At 36.3% G+C, this 22,080-nt stretch overlaps 2 long non-coding RNA genes across 2 annotated transcripts in view; one reads left to right on the top strand and one right to left on the bottom strand.

Annotated features, from left to right (window-relative positions):
- LOC141380251 (uncharacterized) overlaps positions 1-22,080 on the top strand; it is a 495,770-nt gene that overhangs the window by 173,780 nt on the left and 299,910 nt on the right. The gene's annotated exons all lie outside the window — the stretch shown is intronic.
- Positions 8,287-18,254, bottom strand: LOC141380108 (uncharacterized). The gene is made up of 3 exons (XR_012397555.1): positions 18,042-18,254; positions 9,671-13,459; positions 8,287-9,200 (listed from the first exon to the last, which is right to left on the bottom strand). It is a non-coding gene; the product is annotated as an uncharacterized lncRNA (long non-coding RNA).

Here is a 22,080-nt window from a genome sequence, read left to right as displayed (position 1 = left end):
TTTGTTCAAATACATTATGAACAGAGCTACGCTAATCATTATAGGTTTTTTATTTACTACTGGGGATGCCCAACAATGATCTCCTCTGCTTCTCTCTAATACATCTTGAACCCATGAACCCACAGAACTATAAAGTTGTCATAAAGTGTAAAAGAAATAGTCCCGGCTCACCTCCTGAGTTCATCAGCATGTTCAGACCAGCTCCTGGATTCAGATGTTTTGCAGTAAACGTCTGTGTTCTCCTCGGATAATTAGCCTGTCAAGCCCAAAAACTGCACAGACTTCCGACGGCTTCAACTTTCTGCACATCAAAGAGCCGATAGCTGGAAATGAGCTGCATCCAGTCCTGTTGAGTGAAGCTCTTCTGGTGGCAAAGACTTCACACTGACTCCAGATCAGTGCGTAGAGTCGCTGTTTCAGCCTAATGAAGTTCAAACACAGGTGAGCCCAAAACAGACATCAAACATCCAGCCTGTGTTTATGATTCAGAATAAAAGCATTAGTGAGTTTTTTTTAAACACTCGTAAAAAAATATCCGTAAATTACCAGTTTTCAGTACTTTGTGGTTTATTTATTTATTTTTTATTTCGCCCGTTTATTTCTGCTCTTAGATTGCATAATGGGAGCTTGATCTTTTTATTTCAGCAACTTTTAACCTTGAAAAGTTTGATAAAGTGACTTTCATTGACATTTGTAATAGTTTGCAATGATTTCATGTTGTTGACGCCAAATTCTGACCCGACCATCCGAATGTGGCAGCAGAAATCCAGACTAATCAGACCATGCAATGTTTTTCCAATCTTCTATTGTCCAATTTTGGCAAGCTTGTGCCAATTGTAGCCTCAGTTTCCTGTTCTTAGCTGACAGGAGCCGCACCCGTTGTGGTTTTCTGCTGCTGTAGCCCATCTGCCTCAAGGTTGGACGTGTTGTGCGTTCAGAGATGCTCCTCAGCAGACCTCGGTTGTATCGAGTGCTTATTTGAGTTACCGTTGCCTTTCTATCAGCTGGAATCAGTCTGGCCATTCTCCTCTGACCTCTGGCACCAACAAGGCATTTGTGCCCACAGAACTGCCGCTCACTGGATACTTTCTCTTTTTCACACCATTCTCTGTAAACACTGGGAATGGTTGTGTATGAAAAACCCAGTGGATTAGCAGTTTCTGAAAAACTCAGACCAGCCTGTCTGGCACCAACAATCTTGCCGTGTTCAAAGTCCCCTAAGTCACATTTCTTCCCCATTCTGATGTTCGGTTTGCAGCAGATCGTTGTTGTTGCTTGAATGTGATTGGCTGATTAGAGATTTGCATTAACGAGCAGTCATATGAACTATAATGACTCGAATTACGCATTAATAAAGTCATCTGGAATAGCTAAGAAAGCATATTTGCAGGACTTCCAGAGTTCATCAAGATTCTTTGGATTCACCTTCAATACCTCTTATTTCATCCTACCCCAGACGTGCTCAATATTTACTTATTTATTACATATTTATTGCCACATCAGCAACTTATGGCTATTTCGTGGCCAAATGGATATACATTAAAATATTACATGATAAAAAACTAATCCGTATTTCACTAAAAAAGTTACTTAGAAAAATGTATAACATAGAAATAAATATAATTCACACAAAAAATTATTTAAAGTTAAATATGATATTTCAGCTCTATTTTTGAAAAAAAAAAAATTAAATACTCTTTCAGGTGGTACGTTTTTAAAAATGTCCATTAAAGTACTCTTCTTATAAAAATGTTGTCTAATGGAATTTAAACTTCTGCATTCCAACAAAATATGTTTGATGGTAAGAGCAGTCTGGCAGTAATTACATTTAGGTGATTCTTCATTGTTTAATAAATATGAATGTGTCAACCTAGAATGTCCAATTCGACATCTGGTATAGACCGTCTGATCATGCCTTGTCTCAAAATTATAATTTGACATGCTCAATAATGTTCATATCTGGTGACTGGGCTGGCCAATCCTGGTGCACCCTGACCTTTGCTTACAGGAACGTTGATGTGAAGGCTGAAGTATGAGGAGCGCTATCCTGTGAAATAATTTGCCCTCTCCTGTGGTTTGTAATGTAATGGGCAACACAAATGTCTTGATACCTCGGGCTGTTGATGTTGCAGATCTCTCGCACGCCCCCATACTGAATGTAACCCAAACCATGTGTTTCCTTCACCAAACTTGACTGATTTCTGAGAGAATCTTGGGTCCATGCAGGTTCCAGTAGGTCTTCTGCAGTGTTTGTGATGATTGGGATGCAGATCCCAAAAAGACCTTCTGCCACTTTTCCAAATGATCAACCAGAAGTCAAGTTATTATTTGTTGCTCTTACAACTGAGATCCACAAAAATTTTTAGGTAGTGTTGTCATTTTTAAACATGAATAATGTAAAAAGAAAGAATAAATATCTATCCCTGCTAAAAATTCCAGCTTAAACCAGCCTAGGCTGGTTGGCTGGTTTTAGCTGGTCGACCAGGCTGGTTTTAGAGGGGTTTTGGGCATTTGCAGGCTGGTTTCCAGCCATTTCCAGCCTGGTCTTAGCTGGTCAGGCTGGAAAATTACCAGCCAAATCCAGCTAAAACCAGCTTGACCAGCTTGGTTTAAGCTGGACATAGCTGGTTTTGGCTGGACTCACAGCTTGGCTAGGCTGGTCAAGCTGGTTTTAGCTGGTCATCTCCCAGCTTGACCAGCTAAGACCAGGCTGGAAATGGCTGGAAACCAGCCTGGAAGTGGCCAAAACCCCTCTAAAACCAGCCAACCAGCCTAGGCTGGTTTAAGCTAGATTTTTCAGCAGGGAACACTGTCAAAAATAGTTGCTGGTAGACTTAATGGATAAAAAAATGAATAAACTAATATTAATAAAAATATAGGGCCGCAATGACAAGATGGAAAACACACCAAACACACAAGAAAACTATTTTTCTGATCAAGACCAAATTCATCTGAATATTGCACATTTAATTGGAAATATCCAATCTCTCTCTGCAGTCTAGAGTTGTAAAACAATTTTAATTGGCCAAAATGACTGATAAACGTCTGTGGGCGGTGGAAAATGAGGCAGAAAGGAATGTTACTGCGCAAATAACGGCCGTCTGACACATTATGATGTTGCTTTATGAGGGCTATCTAATGATCAATTTCAACCGGTCGAACCACAGCCATTACCACCAAAACTCTCTCATCATCGCATCTGCGATGTATTAACGCTGAGGAGAGAATAAATAACAACCACATTATCCCACTCCAACATTAATTAATTTACTTTTATAAAATGGCTAATTTGATAAAGCGATTGGCGTCATGAATATACACAGGATTGGTCTGACTGGACGTGGAACGCCTGATCCCTCGGTGCCTGTTTTTTTTTTTTTTTTTTTGGAGGATAGACAGCTGGTCTCTGGCTCAGGCCGGCCAGAATCAATCTCCAGTAAACAAGGCCGTTCTGTAGGGGTGGAGAAGGAGGGTAATTGAGTTTTCTGTCATGTTATGGCGGCAGAACAGGGACTCCATCAGCGGGAGCATTTGGCTGCCCCGTATCCTGCCGGGCACCAGAAGCCGCCATTATGGTGTCATCTCAATTGCCTTTTCAATGTCTCCATGAAAAATTGGATTGGATGTAATCTTGCTAACTGTATTTAAGTGCATTATGGATGCATTTAATCTTTATTCGCAGTGGACTTGTGCTGGATAAGACGCACAGGGCAGCATTTGCCAACAACCCATGTCGTATATGCCAATAGAGGATCATTTAGAAATGTGGAGAGACAGCATTTGAAGAAATAAAAGGTAGTGGTTTTATATATATATATATATATATATATATATATATATATATATATATATATATACACACACACACACACACACAAACAGTGCACAAGTTTTCATAGCGCTTTACTTTTTCCACCTGTTTATGTTACAGCCTTTTCAAAGTGGACTAAATTCATTTATTTCATCAAATTTCGACACGCAATACCCCATAATGACAATGTGGAAAATATTTTTTGAAATTGATGCAAATTTATTAATAAGAGAAAACCTGAAAATCACATGTACATCAGTATTCACTGACTTTGCTCAATACTTTGTTGATGCACCTTTGGCCACAATTACAACCACGCGGTTGACGCTCCTCATTGAGTTCTCTTCCGCTTTCCCCTTGCTGTTGTGTGTGTGTCTGAGCACTTCGCTCTGAGTTATCTGTGTGGCAGTGATCTTACTGTTTGAAACCTTTTTCCAAAGTAATCTGGTGAGATACTATGTTAATTACGGTAATAGGATGGTAACCTGCATTAGCAGTGGCTAATGATATAATTCCTTTCTACAACCCTGTTTCAAAGTCATATGTGTTAGCTGTGGCTAATGTTTACCTTAATGCTGAATGATCAAAGTGAAGGCCCTTTTCTTTTGTCCAGTTTTCTCCGGTTTTGTGGTTAGTTATGGAGGGTAGAATTGTATGCTTTTTTTATGGAACTTTATTTTTGGAATAGGTAAGAAGTTTAATATTAGGTAGCGTACCTTGTTTTGTTTGTTGTTTTGGCCTTTTTGTTCCCTGATTCTGACATTGATCTTTTTGTTTAATAAATCTGTTACCCCTTTTTGACAACTTGGCATGTGTGTGTGTGCTTCAGGAGCAGAAACGGGGACTCCGGGTGACCTTTTTTAATAGCGGTCATCCTCAATCTTATGTGCGTACCGGGGTGCATCCGCTACGTAACAGCCGTACATCTCGAACTCTGTCAGGTTGCATGGTAAGCCATGGTGTACAGCCATTTTCAGATCTCTCCAGAGACGTTCAGTATTTAGGTCTGGGCTCTGTCTGGGCCACTAGGACATTCTTGAGTTGCCGTCAAGCCACTCCATTGATATTTTGGCGGTGTGCTTTGGGTCATTGTCCTGCTAGAAGATAAATCGTTCCCCCAGTCTGAGGTTTAGAGCACTCTGAAGCAGGTCTTCATTTAGGATGTCTCTGTACATTGCTGCATTCATCTTTCCCTCATCAGACCGGAGAATCTATTTTCTTATAGTTTGAGAGTCCTTCAGATGCCTTTTGGCAAATTCCAGGTGGGGAGTGGCTTCCATCTGCCCACTCTACCATACAAGCCTGATTGGTGGATTGCTGCACAGATGGTTGTCCTTTTGTAAGATTTTCCTCTGTTCATGGAAGAACGCTGGAGCTCAGACAATGTGACCATCGGGTTATTGATCACCTCCCTGACTAAGGTCCTTCTCCCCTGATCACTCAGCTTAGATGACCGGCCAGCTCTAGGAAGAGTCCTGGTGGTTCCAAACATTTTCTACTTACGGATGATGAACCTTCCCCAGCTATGTGCCTTGAGACAATCCTGTCTCGGAGGTCTACAGACAATTCCTTTGTCTTCATGCTTAGTTTGTGTTTTGACATGCACTGTCAACCCTGGGACCGTATATAGACAGGTGTATGCCTTTTCAAATCAACTGAATTGACCACATGTGAACTCCAATGAAGCTCCTGAAACATCTCAAGAATGATCAGTGGAAACAGAATGTACCCGAGCTCAATTCAGCATTTAACAGCAAAGGTTTTTTATTTGTAATAAATTTGCAACAATTTCAAAAACTATTTTCCAACATTAAGGAAATAAATGAGTTTAATCCATTTTGGAATAAGAGTAACATAAAACAATGTGGAAAAAGTGAAGTGCTCTGAATACTTTACGGATGCATTGTATTGTACACACACAAACATGCAGGTATACAAAATCTGTGCTTTCACAATCTTAATAAAAGCGTTTCATTATATCACCTGTTATGTATTTTTTCCCCATTCATAACAAGCATCGGGTGTTTATCGAACAGCATTCTGTACAATAATTCTGCCTCTTTTTAACCTTCAAAGCCATCTGGACGTTTCAAGACATTTCTTTCATGTTATAATTGCCTTCGCTGGTGCAATGCTTAAGAGGACACAAGCAAAAAGGTGGGCAGCAAAAACGTGTCTGCGGGGAAAAAATGACAGCAAATTGGTGTGTGTCAGAACGGCAGCGCACAAAGAGAGTAAATCAATGAAGAGTAATGAAGTGAAGAAAGAACACTTTAAACAAACGCAGCGTTTTGACAGCGATTGAGTGGCTCGGTGACCTTTTATCTGTGTAATCTAAGCCGACTTCTGCACTCCGTTCCTGAAAGCAGGCTGAGAAACTCCTGAATCCGCCTGTCAAGGCTCAAAGCTCCAAGCGGTTTGGATTTAAAGTGTGCGGATTCAGACAGTCCTGTTTTTAATGGCATTTCTCGGTTTCTTGCCCCTTCCAATGCATTTCTGTATCTGCGTTTAGGCAAAAGACACTGGCATAAGCAAGACTGGTATCTCGCTCTGCGCTCTCTTCGATTATTGACTTGGAAAAGACTTATTGTTGCACTGTTAAAAGAAGTTGACTTAACATTTTAAGGCAACAAACTTTAGGACATTTTGAGTTTACTCAACTTAAATAGAGTCAAGAGCAGTAATTGGGTTGATGGTTGAATCAATTCAAAAATGTCCTGAAGTTTGTTCCCTACTGAAAAAAACTGCTTAAACCAGCCTAGACTGGTTGGCTGGTTTTAGCTGGTCGACCAGGCTGGTTTTAGAGGGGTTTTGGCCATTTCCAGCCTGGTTTCCAGCCATTTCCATCCTGGTCTTAGCTGGTCAGGCTGGGAGATGACCAGCTAAAACCAGCTTGACCAGCCAAAACCAGCTATGTCCAGCTTAAACCAAGACTTAAGACCAGGCTAAACCAAGACTTTAACCAGCTTAAGACCAGGCTGGAAATGGCTGGAAATGGCCAAAATCCCTCTAAAACCAGGCTGGTCAACCAGCTAAAACCAGCCCAGGCTGGTTTAAGCTGGATTTTTCAGCAGGGTTGCCCTAAAAATGTTAAGTTGAGTCATTTTTTTACACTGTAGAAGGGATACAGGTGCGGCTGGACGTTAGTGAGAATTATTTATTTATTAAATTACAGAATAACTGTATTTTATTAATGTCTACACCCACCCCAAACCTGAACCCAATCCTCACAGTAACGTAAAATCAGTATTTATAGAGTATCTTTCATTTATTTAGGAAATTACTCAATAATTCTTTTTTATTAACAACTACCCTTAATCCAGTGTTGGGCAAGCTACTTACAAAAATGTAGGGAGCTAAGCTATTAGCTACTCTACTTAAAATGTAGCTTAACTACACTAAAAGCTACCCCCTGGGAAACGTAGCAAGCTAAGCTAAAAGCTACATGGCAAAAGTAGCTTAGCTACATCTAAGCTGTTTTTACAATTTTAATTTTTTAAATCGAAGCAACTTAAATCCAAGTCAGTCATATCTTAGTGATCAAGAAAACTCTCAATGAAACATATGAGGCAGAATAGTTCAGTTCAGTTATTTACTGTAAATAATATGCTGTACCAAACAAACACATTAAAGTATATAACAGCTAAAACAAAACAAAAAAAATCCTATAAAACCTAACCCTCCTTCCATAAAGCAAGTTTCACCAGAGGTGGCAGTAACACACCAAAAACGTTGCTGTCAAACACCATTAAACAGGAAAAAGAAGAAATCGTCATTCTTGCCATCATATGGATTTACTCTAATCGGCTAAACACCAGCCTCACAACTCTGTGAATGTCGGTGCTGTCACTTATTGAGCCAAGATTGGTAAATGTAGCTTGTGTGGACGCTACTGTGTTACTTCACTAACAAAATAGCTTCGATACTGAAAAGCTATTCGATATAAAAGTAGCGATGTTACCGCCATGCTACTGAGAAATGTTATTTAGTATGGGTATAGTTGTTGGTTGCGTTTAGGGAGAGGGTGATGAGGTCAATCGGTGCTTTAGAAAACACTATTGGTTGTGTTAACGGAAGGGGGTGGGTGGAGATATCAGTCAGTCAATCGACAGCGGCCTCTGGTTGATTTTCACGAGAAGAGCAGACACCAATGGCATTTGTGAGAGAAGTTTGAGATCTGAAAAAGTGTACATATCGATACACTATTATCAAATCAAAATCTCCAAAAAAATAAAATAAATAAATAAATCTCCCTGGGATGTATTTCACGCTGTCCAGAGATGTATACAAGGTACATATCAATAATGAGCCTGTGTTGAAAACTACACTGCTTTGTGTGAATGTGACTTTGTTCCACATCACTTTGTGACTTTTTTGCACTTGTAATTCTCACAATATTATAGTTTGTGTGTGTTTGTGTGACATTAACCTACTTTTCCCCATCCATCCTGAATGTTCTTATGCCAATAGTCATGTTAACACATGCAGAAATGCTTTATTTTTTAAAGAAACTGAAGTTTTTCGCGACGACACCGTGGCACAGTGGGTAGTGCTCTCGCCTAACAGTAAGAAGGTCGCTGGTTCAAGCCTTGGCTGGATAAGTTGGCATTTTTGTGTAGAGTTTGCATGTTCTCCCCACGTTTGTGTGGGTTTCCTCTGGGTTCTTCGGTCCAAAGACATGCGGTATATGGAAAATGGGTAAGCTAAATTATCTGTAGTGTATGTGTGTGATTGAGAATGGATTGATGTTTCCCAATGATGGGTTGCAGTTGGAAGGACATCCACTGCGCAAAACATGCTGGATAAGCTAGCGGTTCATTCCGCTGTGGTGACCCCAGATTAATAAAGGGACTAAGCCGAAAATTAAAGAATGAATCAATGAAGTTTGACTCCTGAAACCGCCTGTCAAGGCTAAAAGCTCTATGGTTTGGATTTAAAGTGCGCAGATTCAGACAGTCCTGTTTTTAACAGCGTTTCTCACTTTCCTGCCCCTTCCAATACATTTCTGTAATTGTGTTTGGGCGAAAGACGCTGGCATAAAGGAGATTGGTGTCTCGCTCGGGACTAGCGCTGCAATAATTGACTTGGAAACGGTGTCTATGTCACGTAGGTTTTCCCCATCTGCGGCGTGGCCTGTAAGTACCTGAGAGGCCGTGTCAGGGGCCGCTGTTCGGATCCTGGGCCCGCCGGCATGAACGCCATTAAGTCACAATGGCACTTCAGCTGTTCTGTGCCAGGCGGGGGCTGAATGGGACGGCAGACCGTTGGGATGCTTCCTGCTGACTGGAACAGACCCTGAGGAGACTCTGCTGGCCCTTTAATAATGAGCAGCAGATTCTGATGACGCCCTCGAACTTGACGGATGCTAGAATTGATGGTGCGTGTGCGTCTGTAGAGAAAAGTAAAATTAAATAATAGAATGTTTATGACTTATGACACGGACGGATGAATGGATAAGCAAATAGACAGATGGACGAAAGGACAGACAGAAAGATAGAGATATAGATTCTTAAACCAAGAAGCTATTTCTAGACAAGCAAAAAATAACGTCTTTGAACAAACTAATCTTATATAAATGTGAAAACAATACATTTTCTTCACCCCATTGGCAGATTTTTCGGCTTGTTTTAAGTTAAAACTGCCTTAATTTTTGCATTTCATTCCTGAAAACAAGACAATATTGTTCTGCTTGTCTAATAAATGCTTCTTGATTTAGGAATTTTTAGATATTTGGATTAGAAACGAGACAAAACCTCTAATAGTGTGCTCGCCCCAGAGGCAGATGAAGCGTCAAGCGCAAGTGAGTTACATGTTAAGTCAGTGCAAAAACGTGAACAGACATTAAAGGCTCGTACACACCAGTTTGATTTTCATTTGCGTTTATCGTCACCGTTCTTCTGGATGTCTCTCCGGATTCAAACCCAGGCCATTTTCACTGGCATCAAGCAGAAGAGCATGCAAAATCACTCGACATTAGATGGCACTACACAACTTTAAGCTTCTGACACCCGCTTGTAAATGAAGAAATGATTATTGTTCACCAGAGCACGTTCATATCGCCTCTGGGCATCTTCTTCAATGTGTGCTCACATTGACAGTTTTGCGCTTGAGCGCCTCCAAGTGCTGTTTACTGTAACTTCAGCTGCTCCATGCACGTGAACAAAAAGTGCCAATTTGATTGGTGGAGAAGGTTTTGTTGCGGTGCGTCAAAACAAAAAAACGAGCATGAGGCGGTTTTTAAAAATGACACTTTAACGCCTGCCATTTTTGCGCGTTGGTGTGCACAATCACATTGATGCCCTTTATTTAGTCATGAGGCGTTAAACGTTGATGGAAAACGCGACCAAAAAGCACCTTAAGATGAGTGTTTTGCGCGTTTGACAGGCTTACATGCGAATCGTGCTAGTTGGAAAATCAAAACTTCAGCAGACAACCGCTTCGTGTTAACCAATCAGGAGCTACAGTTTGGGCTGGGCTCAGTCAGAAGCACCGCTGAAAGCCTGCATCATCCAGGTTCAGTTTCTGGAGGAGTTGATAAACTCACAGAGCTGGGTGCACCTCTGAAAGGATATAGGGCACTCAGACACGGCGCCAAAAAATCTACGCTGTTTTTCAGCCTTCCTAAAGCACAAACAGAGCTACTCTTTTAATAAAATCCATGTTATTGATTTTGCAATGAAGCTAGAGTCACCAGGAAGACAGAAGCACTGCCCATGATGCGAATCTGCAACTTTTAGTAACTGGATTTGACATGTGAAAAGCGAGTTAACTCAAAATGTTTACACCATTTACATGCAAATAACATGATTTATTAGCACTTGTCACTTCTGGTGTAAACACAGCATAAGTAGAAAAGCTTTTTTTTGCAGTGTACTTGTAAGAACACACAGTGAGAAAAAGCCATAAACAGTAAAAACATAAATAAATAAACTACCCTTAATCACAACTTTTATGATAGTAATTCCAACAGCACTTGAAAACACCAATAGTCACATCATAACTACTGGCCTGGGATAAATAATGCAGCCTTTTCAGTTGCTTTTACAGATTCCTGGGGTCATTTGAACAATTTCGTTGTACAGTATGTATGCAAAACATTAAAACATCAGAAACAGTTTTTACTACATTACTGACATAGAAACATGTCCTTTAGTGCCTCTTGTAAACTTCAAAAAAAAACTTTTTACAGCAAAGTTAACTAATCACTATAAAATCAACAGATTTACTCACTTTTTACAGTAAAGTCAACCAATCGCTTTAAAATCAACAGGTTTACTCACTTTTTACAGTAAAGTCAACTAATCGCTTTAAAATCAACAGGTTTACTCACTTTTTACAGTAAAGTCAACTAATCGCTTTAAAAGCAACAGGTTTACTCACTTTTTACAGTAAAGTCAACTAATCGCTTTAAAATCAACAGGTTTACTCACTTTTTACAGTAAAGTCAACTAATCGCTTTAAAAGCAACAGGTTTTCTCACTTTTTACAGTAAAGTCAACTAATCGCTTTAAAAGCAACAGGTTTACTCACTTTTTACAGTAAAGTCAACTAATCGCTTTAAAAGCAACAGGTTTACTCACTTTTTACAGTAAAGTCAACTAATCACTTTAAAATCAACAGATTTACTCACTTTTTGCAGTAAAGTCGACTAATCGCTTTAAAAGCAACAGGTTTGCTCACTTTTTACAGTAAAGTCAACTAATCACTTTAAAAGCAACAGGTTTACTCACTTTTTACAGTAAAGTGAACTAATCGCTTTAAAAGCAACAGATTTACTCACTTTTTACAGTAAAGTCAACTCATCACTTTAAAAGCAACAGATTTACTCACTTTTTACAGTAAAGTCAACTAATCGCTTTAAAAGCAACAGGTTTACTCACTTTTTACAGTAAAGTCAACTAATCGCTTTAAAAGCAACAGATTTACTCACTTTTTACAGTAAAGTCAACTCATCACTTTAAAAGCAACAGATTTACTCACTTTTTACAGTAAAGTCAACTAATCGCTTTAAAAGCAACAGGTTTACTCACTTTTTACAGTAAAGTCAATTAATCACTTTAAAAGCAACAGGTTTACTCACTTTTTACTGTAAAGTCAATTAATCGCTTAAAATCAACAGATTTACTCACTTTTTACAGTAAAGTCGACTTATCGCTTTAAAAGCAACAGGTTTGCTCACTTTTTACAGTAAAGTCAACTAATCACTTTAAAAGCAACAGGTTTACTCACTTTTTACAGTAAAGTCAACTAATCGCTTTAAAAGCAACAGATTTACTCACTTTTTACAGTAAAGTCAACTAATCGCTTTAAAAGCAACAGGTTTACTCACTTTTTACAGTAAAGTCAACTAATCGCTTTAAAAGCAACAGATTTACTCACTTTTTACAGTAAAGTCAACTAATCGCTTTAAAAGCAACAGGTTTACTCACTTTTTACAGTAAAGTCAACTAATCGCTTTAAAAGCAACAGATTTACTAACTTTTTACAGTAAAGTCGACTAATCGCTTTAAAAGCAACAGGTTTACTCACTTTTTACAGTAAAGTCAACTAATCGCTTTAAAAGCAACAGATTTACTCACTTTTTACATTAAAGTCAACTAATCGCTTTAAAAGCAACATGTTTAATAACTTGTATAGTAAAGTCAACTAATCGCTTTAAAAGCAACAGATTTACTCACTTTTTACAGTAAAGTCAACTAATCGCTTTAAAAGCAACAGATTTACTCACTTTTTATAGTAAAGTCAACTAATCTAGTCACTTCTGTGTATATATTTGTATTTATGTGTATGTTGTGTATGATGTGTATGTTGTGTGTATGACTTCACTGTGGACGGCAAAGTAAGAATCTCATTGTACAGGGAGACGTGTTTCCTTACTGTGCACATGACAATAAACAGTTGAATTGAATTGAATTAAATTAATCGCTTTAAAAGCAACATATTTACTCACTTTTTACAGTAAAGTCAACTAATCACTTTAAAAGCAACAGGTTTGTTTGCCATTAGTCATTAGTTACTCTACTATAGTCACATCACCAACTACTGTCCTGGCATATATCCAGTAATACACCATTTTTAGCTGCCTTTTACGGATCCATGGGGATTATTTTAACAATTTAGTTGTCTGTATGCTAAACATTTTTTTAAAATTCTGTTTTAAATACATCACTGACATGTAAACATTCCCGATAGTGCACTACCAAACTGGTACAAAGAGAGCGAAAGAAAGAGAGAGAGAACAACTAATAAGACTTTCCTGAGGCTTCAGGCTAAGAAAAGAAGAAAAAAAATATGAGCAAATAACAAGATGCAAAAAAGGTCAGCGTAGCCTCTGCTAGCAAAGCCGTAAGTCTTGAAGGGAGGGAATCCATCTCACGGCAATGTTTTCCTTTGATGAGGTGGAGCACCAGGAGGTAATAATCCTGTCAGGAATAAAGAAGGTGCTGCTGGCAACATCCATTGTGAGCTTTTACCTCTTAGTATCATTAAAAGTGGAGCATGTCAACAGAGAGGAGTTTCGTCTTTTCTTGACTCCATTATTTCCTGACTCCAAAGCCAGTAAATAATGTCAGGGCAAAGGAAAATTGAGACCACATGGCCAGTGAGCACCATCTGTCCTTATGCTTGGTTACCTTCAACCATACATCTCTGAAAAAAAAAAAAAAAGGTTTTCTTGTAAATTACAATATTAAATGTAAACAAAGTAGGTTATATAATTGGATATTACGGAAAAAAACAGTCATTTATTAATTTATTAAACAATATTTTTAGCAATCTTCATAATTAGTGGCTGATTTTTTGATCAATGTTAACAAGCAACATATTTTAACAATTTAATAATTATATTATCGTGCTTGATTTTTGATAGATGTTACTGAGCATCAATAATTGAAGTAATAAATTATTTGCCATAATACCTTAGTCTAAACGTAAAGTAATCATTAATACAGATTTTACAGATTATTGATTTATTTATTTGAGCAAAAATAATCTATTAATTATATGTTTTTAATTATTAATAACAACTAATTACTTATTAGTTGTTATAGTTAAGCAATTAATTAATTTATTTTATTTTACTGTGTAACAGTAATGTTTTCAATTATTAAACATAATATTGTAGAGCAATTTTTATATTAGGCGCTGATTTATTGTTTTTTGATTAATGTTAATGACCAACAGAATTTATTAATCATATTGTCATAGTCTATAAACATAATAATTTGGATTTTTAATGGTTGATTTTTTATAGATGTTACTAAAAATCAGTAATGTATTAAGTAATAATTTGTTAGCCATAGTTAACGGTTTAATTGAGCAACAATAATTTATTGAGAATTAGTTTATTAACTATATACTATATTAGTCTGGTTGATTTTTAATGGGTTTAACTGAGCAATGGTAGTTTATTTATTATTAATTCATTATTAAAACATTAAACATGCGATGTGTGTGGGTGTGTCTGTGTGTGGCACTTAATATAAGTAAAGTCAACTAATCACTTTAAAAGCAACAAATTTATTTAATTTTTTTAAAGTAAAGTCAACTAATCACTTTAAAAGCAACATGTTTAATAACTTGTATAGTAAAGTCAACTAATCGCTTTAAAAAGTGAGTAAATATGTTGCTTCTAAAGTAAAATCAACAAATCGCTTTAAAAGCAACAGGTTTACTCACTTTTTACAGTAAAGTCAACTAATCGCTTTAAACGCAACAGATTTACTCATTTTTTTTTACATTAAAATCACTTAATCGCTTTAAAAGCAACATATTAATGTATTTTTCCATCTATTTGTTTAGATTTGTTTCAGTAAAAGTAACACATAATAATGCAATGAAATATACATTCATTCTATTCTCAGTAAGTGTGCCAGCAGTTAAAGGAATCATAATAATGAATTGTTTTTAAGCAGTGCTTCAACTGGAGGTTAAAGGAATTGTAAAAAGCACTCGACTTTATGGCGCACATGCATGGACTGCGGCAAACCGTCCGCATTCCTCTTGATTTATTCTCTTCCAGATAAGCGTGAATAAGTGCTAGTGATCTCTTCACCGTGATTAATGGCGAAAGAGCGTTGAGGGCATTCAGAAGCAAGTCAGCACTTAAACACCAGCGTCTGGCAGCGAGAGCACTTTATTGATGACTCAAAACGGCTTTCCAGAGCTCCGTTTTCAGGTAAACACTCAATTCAACCAGGGAGAATAATAAAACATAAAAAAAACATAATTAATTCCACTGGGAGACAAACGAAGGAGCTCAACCTTCCTTTTATAAATACATTACGTTATTTAGTTGGATTGAATGTGCACTTGTGATGTACTTCAAATCTGAAAAGCGTATTAAAAAACTACTCAAAGTATAACTCTTGTGTTTGAGTGTTTTTCTTATAACATTTAAAAGCATAAGGTCAGATTTACTGTAGACTGTAATGCATTTATATACAGTTAATGACTGATTTATTATATAAAATATTCATATAAAATATTAGACAAATATTAATTATTTTTCAAATATTTTCTGACTGCTATTTAACGTAGAGAATGGTTTAAAAAACTAATATTTAATAACTTGCATTTATTTTATCTTTGCCATGATGAAAGAACAAAATGTTTTATAAGTTTTTTTTTTTTTAACCCATGTTCTTTCTGATTACGTACCCCTATATACATTTCTGGAGAGCAGCGAATATGTCCCAGGAGCTATAAGGAATATGTCCAGGTACTAGAGGTCGCTGTCAAAATTTTCTCTTGGGTGCTATTCGCCCGCTGTTGTCACAAAAATCTACCCAAGGCTGTTGTCAACTGACTGACTCATTGACCGACCAATCCCCCCACCCTCCTTCTTCCCTTAACCCAGGGGTGGCCAACCCTGATCCTGGAGAGCCAGCTTCCTGCAGGTTTCAGTTGCAACCCATATCAAACACACCTGCCTGTAATTATCACGTGGTGTTCAGGTCCTAATTAATTGGTTCAGGTGTGTTTGATATGGGTAGCAACTGAAATCTGCAGGAAGGTGGCTCTCCATGAACAGGGTTGGCCACCCCTGCCTTAACCCAACCGAAACCCATCTCTCATGGCAGCCTGATTTTTACTATGTTTTCAGATCTTACCACATTCTCACCCTGTTGTTTACTTGTTTATTTTGTTCTTAGGCTTTTGTTTTACCTGCTTTCTGGAATCACTCTAACCAAAACTTGAATCCTGTTGTTGAGGTCAACTTCTCTCTGCATCTAAAATCCTCCGACATATGCGGTGAGCCACTGGACAAACTGGTAACAGCGGAAAACTCATATACATGAAGGTAAGCGGTCTGCTGGTAAGCACAAAAAGTAACAGCATCATACCGCCCCGTAGCCTCTGGCTAGGGCTGTGCAATTAATCGAAAATTCGAGTTCGATTTTAGCTTCTAACGATTATGAAAAACCATTAATCGAGATAAACGATTATTAACTCAGCAGCGCGAAAGACCCTGTGCTTATGTGTGTGTGTGCGGCGCGCACTCACAGAAGCATGCGGTCTCATTTGCACACTGAGACGAGCAGAGCTCAGTCAGCGCACACATCTAAATTCATCTTAACGCGAGCGCTTAATGGTCAAATAGGTGTCAAAACGCGGAGTTTAGTGATTATTCATATTAACCCTCATTTGTGTAATAAACATACGGGTTGAGGATTAAAAGACGTGAAAGAGAAACCATTAAAGGGAAAGCGCGCGATGTTCCTGCTGCCGCCTGTTTTTATGATTATTAATCATACAACAAAACGAGAAAATCCCTCACTGCTTTTGACTGAAGGACTTGTATAATAGTAGATTCTTCTACAGACAATCAAAAACATTTATTGGTTAAAGGTGCTTATAATATGGACCTTAAAATGGGTTTCAAAATATTTAAAACTACTTTTATTCTAGCCGAAATAAAAAAAAACAAATAAGGCTTTCTTCAGAAGAAAAAAATATTATAGGAAATACTGTGAAAATTCCTTGTTCTGTTAAATTTGGGAAACATTTATTTAAAAAAAATTCTCAGGAGCGCTAATAATTTTGACTTTAACTGATAATCGTTTTGAATAATCATGATTACAATTATGACCAAAATAATGGTGATTATGATTTTCCCCAAAATCGAGCAACTCTACCTCTGGCTACATAATTGGCGATCTCCAAAAATGTTTATAGGTGTCACGGCCACACAAGGAAGACAATGAGGATTGAGACTTTCAAGTATTTATTCTAGCGAAACAGCAACAACTGATTGTGAAGGTGGTAAGTGTGAAGCAAAGTTCTGTATGATGAGTCCACTTCAGTGATAACGCCACACACACTTTAAAGACTCATCTCTTTAGCAGACTGTTTGTATCCATAAGAACATTAAGTTGCAAGAATGCAAAAACTATTTTTGATATTTTGAGGTCACAAGAAAATGAAGTCATGCAAATGAGAAAACGATTTTGGATATGTCAAGATCACAAGAAAATAAAGTTGTGACATCAAGAAAACGACTTTCGATATTTCAAGATCATAGAAAATTAAGTTGTGAGAATGAGAAATTAACTTGATATATCAAGAAGACAAGAAAATTGAGTTGTGAGAACTCAATAATGACTTTTGTTATGACAAGATAACATGAAAATTAATTCGCAAAAAGAATAAACAATTTTCTTGTGATCTAAACAAAAGTCATGAGAATAAGAAAATAAAGTTGTGAGATCAAGAAAACGACTTTCGATATTTCAAGATCATAGGAAATTAAGTTGTCAGAATGAGAAATTGACTTGATATGTCAAGAAGGCATGAAAATTAAGTTGTGGTCCCAAGAAAACAACATTTGAAGTTGATATGACTAGAAAAATAAAGTTGCGAGAACAAGAAAATGACTTTGAAATGACAAAATAATAGGGAAATTGAGTCGCGAAAACGTGTATCGCTCATCTTTAAATCAACGGGATACACAATTTTAAAAAAAAGTTCAATTCTCTAGTTTTAGTATTCAAATTTTATCATAGATTAATGAATACTTTATGCATTGGAATCACAAGTTTCTTTGAAGATGTCCTAACAATAAAACAAAAACAAACCACATTTATACAATAACACAATACAAAACTGGTGAATCCCCATTTGGGTGTGTGTGTGTGTGTGTGTGTGTGTGTGTGTGTATGTAGGTATTTATATGTGTGTTTGCAAAGTCCAAAAGTCTGTGAATGAGTGTATGTGCAAAATATACGCTCACCCCACAGTTTGAGTCTAGATAATTGGAACCATGTCAAGTTGCACTACATCAAATGTTCTCCATGGATAGTCTTTACTGTGGTTCTGCAAGACTAATGAGTCCAAAAAGAGCACAAAATCCACGCAAAACAGTTGTCCTTCGCACACGAAACAAGAAAAAAGGTAGATTTAGCAAACTCCTACTCCATGTGCTCCTCTGGCTTCTTCAGATGACAAAGTGAGCAGTGTCCATGTGCCCTCTATCTCCCCCTTGTGGTGTGTATGTTATGTAAATGTGTGTGTGTGTGTATATATATATATATATATATATATATATATATATATATATATATATATATATATATATATATATATATATATATATATATATATATATACGGAACAGGCAATAGAGCACAGACACATTCACCTCACCTTATCCCTTCAAAATAAAGAATCTAAAATAAAATTCCATAACTCATGTTGGTATATTTGGAGCTACAAAAACCGTGAGTACGCTTTACTGGATGGCCTATTCACTTATTGAATGAGTTTGACAGTCAGCATGACTCAATTATATGGCAGCGCTACAAACGAATACACAACTTTTGTTTAGATAACAAGAAAATTAAGTCATGAGAATAAGAAAATGACTTTCGATATGTCAAGATCACAAGAGAATTAAGTTGTGGTCACAGGAAAACAACATTTGAAGTTGATATGACTAGAAAATTAAGTTGTGAGAACAAAAAAATGACTTTCGATATGTCTAGATCATGAGTATATAAATTGTGAGAACAATAAAACGACTTTTAATACATCGAGATCATAAGAAAACTATGTTGTGAAAATGCAAAAATGACTTCTGATATGTAGAAAATTAAGTCGTGAAAACACAAAAACTATTTTTGATATGTTGAGATGACAAGAAAATAAAGTTGTGAGATCAAGAAAACGACTTTCCATATTTCAAGATCATATAAAAAATGAAGTTGTGAGAATAAGAAATTGACTTGATATGTCAAGAAGACAAGAAAATTGAGTTGTGAGAACTCAATAATGACTTTTGATATGACAAGATGACAGAAAAATAAAGTCGCAAAAACAAGTAAACATTTTTTGTTTAGATCACAAGAAAATTAAGTCATGAGAATAAGAAAATTACTTTCGATATGTCAAGATCACAAGAGAATTAAGTTGTGGTCACAATCAAATAACATTTGAAGTTGATATGACTAGAAAATTAAGTTGTGAGAACAAGAAAATGACTTTCAATATGTCAAAATCTTAAGAAAACTGTTGTGAAAGTGCAAAAATGACTTCTGATATGTAGAAAATTAAGTCGTGAGAACACAAAAACTATTTTTGATATGTTGAGATGACAAGAAAATAAAGTTGTGAGATCAAGAAAACGACTTTCCATATTTCAAGATCATCGGAAAATGAAGTTGTAAGAATGAGAAATTGACTTGATATGTCAAGAAGACAAGAAAATTGAGTTGAGAAAACTCAATAATGACTTTTGATATGACAAGATGACAGAAAAAATTAAGATGCAAAAACGAGTAAACAACTTTCTTGTGATCTAAACAAAAAGTCATGAGAATAAGAAAATGACTTTCGATATGTCAAGATTACAAGAGAATTAAGTTGTGGTCACAAAAAAACAACATTTGAAGTTGATATGACTAGAAAATTAAGTTGTGAGAACAAGAAAATTACTTTCAATATGTCAAAATCTTAAGAAAACTGTTGTAAAAGTGCAAAAATGACTTCTGATATGTAGAAAATTAAGTCGAGAACACAAAAACTATTTTTGATATGTTGAGATGACAAGAAAATGAAGTAGTGAGAACGAGAAAATGACTTTTTATATGTCAAGATCCCAAGAAAATAAAGTTGTAAGATCAAAAAAACGACTTTCGATATTTCAAGATCATAGGAAAATGAAGTTGTGAGAATGAGAAATTGACTTGATATGTCAAGAAGACACAAGAAAATAGAGTTGAGAAAACTCAATAATGACTTTTGATATGACAAGATGACAGAAAAAATTAAGATGCAAAAACGAGTAAACAACTTTCTTGTGATCTAAACAAAAAGTCATGAGAATAAGAAAATGACTTTCGATATGTCAAGATTACAAGAGAATTAAGTTGTGGTCACAAAAAAACAACATTTGAAGTTGATATGACTAGAAAATTAAGTTGTGAGAACAAGAAAATTACTTTCAATATGTCAAAATCTTAAGAAAACTGTTGTAAAAGTGCAAAAATGACTTCTGATATGTAGAAAATTAAGTCGAGAACACAAAAACTATTTTTGATATGTTGAGATGACAAGAAAATGAAGTAGTGAGAACGAGAAAATGACTTTTTATATGTCAAGATCCCAAGAAAATAAAGTTGTAAGATCAAAAAAACGACTTTCGATATTTCAAGATCATAGGAAAATGAAGTTGTGAGAATGAGAAATTGACTTGATATGTCAAGAAGACACAAGAAAATAGAGTTGAGAAAACTCAATAATGACTTTTGATATGACAAGATGACAGAAAAAATTAAGTTGCAAAAACGAGTAAACAACTTTCTTGTGATCTAAACAAAAAGTCATGAGAATAAGAAAATGACTTTCGATATGTCAAGATCACAAGAGAATTAAGTTGTGGTCACAAGAAAATGACTTTCGATAAATCAAGATCATGAGAATATAAATCCTGAGAACAATAAAACGACTTTCAATACGTCGACATCATAAGAAAACTGTTGTGAAAATGCGAAAATGACTTCTGATATGTGGAAAATTAAGTCGTGAGAACACAAAAACAAATTTTGATATGTTGAGATGACAAGAAAATTAAGTAGTGAGAATGAGAAAACAACAATTTATGTCAAGATCACAAGAAAAAGTTGTGAGAACTTGATAATGAGTTTCAATATCTGTACATCATGAGAAAATTAAGTCGCGATCATGGTAAGACTAGAAAGAAAATATAAAAACAAACTGCCTCTAAGACTTCTGTTTGCAAGAGAGATTCAGCATGACTTTTTGCTAGTCCAGTTGATTTCCAGCTCTGTTTGTTGTAAATAAAGTGAGAAATTTGAGCTCTTCTAATCTCCAGCAAGTGAGCAGTAGGCAAACAACAGGCCCTCCGATGAACAGTTGGTAAATACTGAAGGACTGGCCAGAAAAAGAAGATTGATAGCAGTGTTTTAAGAGGGATGCTGCAAATGAAGGCTCTTTCATATCAGCCTTTTCTCTTCAGGATAGCGTTGACTTCTTCCGTACCAATCCATCTGAAGGACTTCCTTCACAAAAAGCTGTCAGAGTGTGAAAAAGTAAGGGCAAGGCGGGTGAAGGGTCAGAGGTCAAACAGTGCTTTGCTGGCTGAATGGATCGTCGACGGCTGGTTTTACAGCTTGTGTACAAGAAAAACAGGAGAAAAGAGGTCAGATGCTGGACAGAAGAGTGGTAGAGTTTCATATTACTCTAGAATTAAATCTGAAGTGTTCGAAGATAAAAGGACAAAAACTTTTAGGGTAAATGAGAGTAAAAATACAACCCCAAATCAGAAAAAGTTCAATAGAAAAAAGAAAGAAGCGATTTTTAAATTGACATTTAATTGACTTGATTTTCAATGCAGAGAATACAATGAACATTATTTAGTGTGTTCCTCGTGACTTTTATTTATTTATTTACTTATTTTAAAATAAACACATTCCAATTTTGATTCTTACATTTAAAAAAGTTGGAACAGTAAAGCACTTACTATTTGTAATGTTGGCATTGTTTTCAATAACACTTAAGAAGACGTTTAGGGACTGAAGACGCCAAGTGATGAAGTGTTTCAGGTGTAATTTTTCTCCCATTTTTCCTGCAAACAAGGTAAGCAACAGTAAAGGTTTTCGTTGTCACATTTTGCATTTTATTTGCATTTTGCATTTGCATATTATTATAGACCTTTTACGCACTTCCGCATTTTTCGAACGGAAATACGTCAATGTAGTGCATTAGAACTTCCTGTTATCATAGCGGCAGATACGAAAAATGTCAGAGTCGAA

The sequence above is a fragment of the Danio rerio genome, chromosome 22 (genome assembly GCF_049306965.1).
Source record: "Danio rerio strain Tuebingen ecotype United States chromosome 22, GRCz12tu, whole genome shotgun sequence".
In the NCBI taxonomy this organism is placed as follows: Eukaryota; Metazoa; Chordata; class Actinopteri; order Cypriniformes; family Danionidae; genus Danio; species Danio rerio.
Note: the sequence above shows the minus strand (reverse complement) of the source record. Positions and strands in the feature narration are given on the sequence as shown.